The sequence below is a fragment of the Trichechus manatus genome, unplaced genomic scaffold (genome assembly GCF_000243295.1).
Source record: "Trichechus manatus latirostris isolate Lorelei unplaced genomic scaffold, TriManLat1.0 scaffold00023, whole genome shotgun sequence".
Taxonomy (NCBI): domain Eukaryota; kingdom Metazoa; phylum Chordata; class Mammalia; order Sirenia; family Trichechidae; genus Trichechus; species Trichechus manatus.
Genome location: NW_004443959.1, coordinates 7,421,171 through 7,426,939, shown reverse-complemented (window position 1 = coordinate 7,426,939; position 5,769 = coordinate 7,421,171).

Sequence of the window (5,769 nt, the reverse complement as noted above, 5' to 3'; positions counted from 1 at the left end):
TATTACATAACTTTTGCCAATTCAGCTTTTTACAGGTGTACAACTTATTGACAGCAATTACATTAATCAGCTGTGCATCCCTAACCTTAATCGATGCAATTTTTCCATCATTAACCCCCCTTCCTTCCCGCCCTTGCCCCTGGTAACCACTAATAAACTAGTCTCTACACATTTACCTTTTCTTGTCTTTTTATGTAAGTGAGGTCATACAATATTCGTCCTTTTGTGATTGGCTTGTTTTGCTCAGCATAATGTCTTCAAGCTCCATCCATACTGTAGCATGTATCAAGACTTCATTTCTCCTGCTGGCTAAGTAGTATTCCATTTATGCTGATTTCTTAACAGCTATAACTTTTGCCTTCCCAAGTTATTCCATTTAGATTTTAATATGTTGAAGTTAGTGTGAACTCACTTTATCAACAAGAATGAGATCTGAAAATTTCATTATAAAGTCAATGCCATTCTCTGGCAGTATCTTGCTTAATTAAAAGCAAGTAAATAAATCTGAATAATAGCTGTTAATTCTCCACTAGATGGCAATCATTACACAAATTTATGTTAGACTCCCATTACACTATACCAGTTGTCATTGAGGTCACTCCGACTTATGGTGACTACATGTGTATCAGCATAGAACTGTGCTCCATAGGGTTTTCAATTGCTGATTTATGTAAGCAGATCTCCAGGCCTTTCTTCCAAGGTGCCTCTGGCTGGACTTGAACCTCTAACCTTTTGGTTAGCAGGTGAGCATGTTAACTATTTGCACCACCCGGGGACTCCCTTATTTTAGTAGTCAACAAATGGATTCACAAAGAGTCACCTTTTATCAAGTGACCAATATTTCAACTTTTTAGTCATAGCAACTGACAACAGTTGAGTGTTCCAAAGCTGTTTATGACACTGGGTTGGTGTGAGGCTGTTTTGACTGTATCATTCTTTCATCCATTGACCTGTGACTGAGATGGCTAGTTGTCCCCAAATGTATTAGTCATACTGCAGTAACAAATCAACTCCACTATCTCAACGATTCAACACATACATTGCATGCAAATTGCCAGAGGCTCTATTCCACTGTTTCCAGGAATTCAGGTTGATGAAGGCTCCAGTATCTTGTAGCTGTACCATCTGGAACCTGTGGCTTTTTTGGCTGCTGAGGCAGGAAGGAGGGGATGGACAATTGCCATGGTCTTTTCTCCCTGCGCCACTTGCCATTATAGCTGACTGGCTAGAACTAGCCACGTGGTTTCACTAAGGTGCCCACCAGGGGAGAATCAGATACTGGTAAACACTAGGAATGTCTACCCCATGCTGTATTTTTCCTTTCTTCAGTAGTAATAGAACTCCTGAATGTTATCTGGGCACATGCCTTCCCTTCTCCCCCCACCCACAAAATTACATTTCCAAGTCTAAGTGGGTAAGATGTGGCCAATGGATGTCCAGTGAAGTGTACAATTTGCAGAAGGAGAGGAAGTATACCCTTCTTCTCTTTCTTCATCCTTCTGGCTGGCTAGAATGTAGGCACAATGGCTGGGCTCTAGAAGCCCTCTTGGATTTTTTTTTTTTTTTGGTTGGTGCTGTTGAGAATATACAAAGCAAAACATACACCAATTCAACAGTTTCTACAGGTACCATTTAGTAACATTGATTACATTCTTTTGAGTTGTGAGCCCTCTTGGATTTTGAAGTGACGTTGGGAATGGAAGCCAAGCATGAGGGAAGAACTACCTGGAAGGAGTCTGGGTCCCTGATCCTTGGAGAGCCATACCAACCCTGAACTATCTGCAGATTTCCTAAATGTGAGAGAGAAATAAACTTCAATCTTGTTCAAGTCACTGTTATTTTTTTTTTTTATTACTTGCAGCTGTACTCCTTAGTAATATGGGGCCCCAGTGAAAAGTCTGTTATGGATTCTTCTCCCAATAAATAATATTTCTTCCCCTTCCACGTTCAGAATCAACTAAGAGACTAGGGTAAGAAAACTGTCCCCAGTTGAAAATCGCTGGCATAACTGAACAACTGCAGGCCTCCGCCTTGGAAGACCCCCCACCTGGATGAGGGCAGACAAAAATGTACATTTTCACGGGCAGGAAAATCCCAAAGAGAAGAAACCCAACAGGGACTGAGCCTTTAATACCCAAGTTCCTTTCCTCAAACTCATCAGTGAGATAGATGGCATGGTTTTCTTGTGGAGAGATGATTAAGGGGATGGCAGAGGGCAAGAGTGTTACTCTAACCAAAATTCCTCAACATGGAAACCAAAAGCCAGCGTAGTTATACCAAAAGGGAGTGTACACCCACAGGTGTACACAGGTGGATTTTTCCTACAGCCTAAATGTTCACAAACATTACTGAGGAATAATAGGAATGATTGGTTGGGTAGAATTATTTTCATCGAAATAAAAAGTCTCAGTGAGCGAGAAGGATAAAACTGTTGGAGTCAAGATTACTTTTCTTTTTAAGTAACTGGCCACTGTTTTAAGTCCATTTATTTGTCCCTAGTCATCTTGTTATTGTTGGTGTTTGGAGAAAGAAGGGAGCACTGCGTGTTTGTGTGTGTGTGTGTATGTGTAGATCTCTTGGGGTCAAGACCTCCAAACACTTCAGCTCTCTTAAGAAGATGAAGGATACCCCATAGTTCCCAGCCGTTGGGTAGAATAAGCTAGGGTAGCGGTTCTCAAACTCTTCGGGCTCAGGACTTCTTTACACTCTAAAAATTACCACGGACCCCAAAGACCTTTTGTCTAGCTTATGGGCTGTAGCAATTGATATTTACAGAACTGGAAATTACAACAGAAAATTTTAAAATCATTTATTGATTCATCAATAATAAGCATGTATCAACATAAATATTTTTATGAAAAATACTGTATTTTCAAAAACAAACCATTTCATGAGGAATGGCATTATTTTACATTTTTGCAAATCTCTTTAATGTCTGGCCTCATAGAAGACAGATTCTTATATCTGCTTCTGCATTCATTCTGTTGATATGTTGTTTTGGTTGAAGTATATGAAGAAAAATCTGACCTCAAACAATTTAGTTGGAAAGGGAAGGTAGTTTTAATAGCCTTTTTGAGAATATTCTTGATACTACACCAAAAGTTTAAAAGTCGTTTCTTAAGATGATTGCAACCCCCTCACCACTGGGCATCTTGCAGCCAGCCTCCACACGGACACTGGTCTGGGGGTGTGAACACACCGAGTTGGGCCTCTTCTCTGGCTGCAGGCTGCCCCTCCTACTCCCATCTCCCAGCCCACATCATCACTCTCTTCCTCTCTTCTCTGTCCACCACTCCTTCATGTCCTTTCCTCTTTCTTCTCTCCGTCTTTCACCCTGGCTTTCTTCCCCTTCTTTTCATTTTCCACTCCTTTCTCCCCCTTCTCTGAGGGGATTTCCTCTTTCTCCTCTCAGCCCCCCACCTACTGTCCTCTTAACAGCCAGCCAGTCTAAAAGCCCTAAACGTCATCCACCCCCACCTGACTAGAGTGACAGTGGGGCCCAAGGCCGAGCAGGCTGCCAGGTCTGTCTTTAATGGTCAAAACAGCTATAGGAGCCCAAGAGAAAACCAGCAGGCACTGCCTTAAGCCTCAGCAACAGCTGGCACAGTGGGGCCCAGCCACTAAGGGCTGGATAAACCAATGGTTCATAGTGCCAACTCGGAAACACTGTAGTAGAATGAACTGCTTTCATTGACTCGGGTGGTTTTACTCTTATATTCATTTTTAATTATGGTAGATAAGTGGCAGAGTCCTGGGGTTTTGAGACACAACTTCTTTATCACTCTTGTACAAAAGAGAAATGCTGGCTCTGTCTTAAGGCCCTCCAAGGCTGCAGCAGTACCATCGATCACTTGTGCAACCTTGGGTATCCAACTTGATGCAAGTCAATACATGTGTCTGCTAGGCTGGTATCTGGTATCAAAAGAGGGGTGAAGAGGGAAGAGACAAAAGGGGTCATCTTGCCTCGAGTTTAAAGCCCCCATCTTTACAACGCCATAGTCAGAGCGCAAAGGCATTCGTCTTTTGCTGAGGTAAGGGACAATTAAGTCAGATGTGCTGTAACTTTTTAATAAAATGCAAAATTGGTACAGGGTAATAATTTTTTTCTTCCAGTGCAAATTCAGTTTGTTGGTTGGTTTGTGTTTTTGAAAAGTCAGTTTTTTTTTCTTTTTAATTCTTGGGAGTAGGGTTGAATGTAGTCAGGTCAACCAGCACAAACTTATTGAACACTAAGTAAATGTAGGAGATAGAAACACATTAGATATGCTCCCTACTCTCCAAGAGCATGCAATGCCAGGTGGGAAAAGCAACGGCAAAATAATTGGGTGATGAGCACCAAGTACCCCGTGTAGACTGTATGCAAAAAGGCAGTAAAGTGAAGGGAGGGTGTAGGCAAGGTCCAGAATGGGGACGTAATTTTGAAAAACAGGGAAGAGGAAGGCAAGTCCAGGCACAAGGATGGTGACAGCAAAGGCACAGGGATGGGAAAGCACAGTATGTGACTCAGGCATAGGCAAATCTAGTTTGAGTTGAGAGCTTGCAAAGCAAGTAGCAAGATGATTTGGAAAGTTAGGTTAGGGCTAGCCTGGGAGGCCTTGTATCATAGTTTGGACTTCAGCCTAAAGGAAATATGGAAACACGTTTTCTGAATAGGGCTAAGCAACATGGAAGAAGTGGTAGTGCACAGACAGAGATAGGGCAGTGATAATCAGGACAGGGTGAGCAAGAAGAGCCTGGAAGCTGGCTCGGGAGGTGCTTCCTTTTGCAGTTCTGAAACGAAGAAACACCTGAACGTGGAGTGACGCGGGTGGAGAAATACTTCATTCGTCTAACGCTTCTACAGGTTACAAAGGGCTTCCGCTCACATGATCTCACTTACTCAGAACAATTTGTAAAGATAAAGAACACTTGTCACACCTCACAAGTAAGGAACTGTGGCTCAGAAACGATGCTCTCATCTCTGGACATGCTTTTCTTTGTTGGTTTCTGGAACACCACCTTCTTTAGCTTTTTTTTCCTTCTCCTCTTATTACTCCCTCCCAGGAGTAAAGGTGTTTTTTCCCTCTGTATTCTCCCTTAAATAGAGATGTTCTCTCCTTTTGTCCTGTTCGATCCCTCATTAGATGGTCTCATCCACTCTCATGGTTTTAATCATCACGTATTAACTGACGGCCAAATCTGCTGTGCGTAGCTCAGATCTTTGCAATGAACACCTGACCTACTTACACACACTGCCTGCCTGAACTCCACACATCAAATATGTCCAAAGCTTAATTTTTACCCTAACCTTGCCGTTTCTCCTGTATTCCCTATTTTGTTAAACGGTATCACCATGTAGTCCAATGGTGATCAAATAGTAGCCCCTGTAGCTTTGCTTTGGCTCAGTTCAAATAATTTTCTCCTTGTATAAAACAAAGAGTGGGGGAAAAAGAAGGCTTGAGGGCAACCACTGAGAGAGAGGAGCAAAATCTGCAGTCTCAGGCATGGAGCAATGAGCCAGCAGAGACTGCTGGGAGAAAGGAGGCTGGTGCTTAGCTGTGGGATAAGACTGGCAAAAGCCACTGGAGCTCAGAGGTATGTGGATCCTAAACCCTAGACAGATACGCCTCTTAGCTAACTTAATCACATCACAGCTTAGAAAAAATAAACTTAAGGAAATTCCAACTAAATCTAATCTCATAGACCTGATTTTATTAGCAGCATTATTTTTCAATATTTCAATTTTTGATTCCTATTTTAAATCTTATTATATAGTCTTCATCTCGAGTT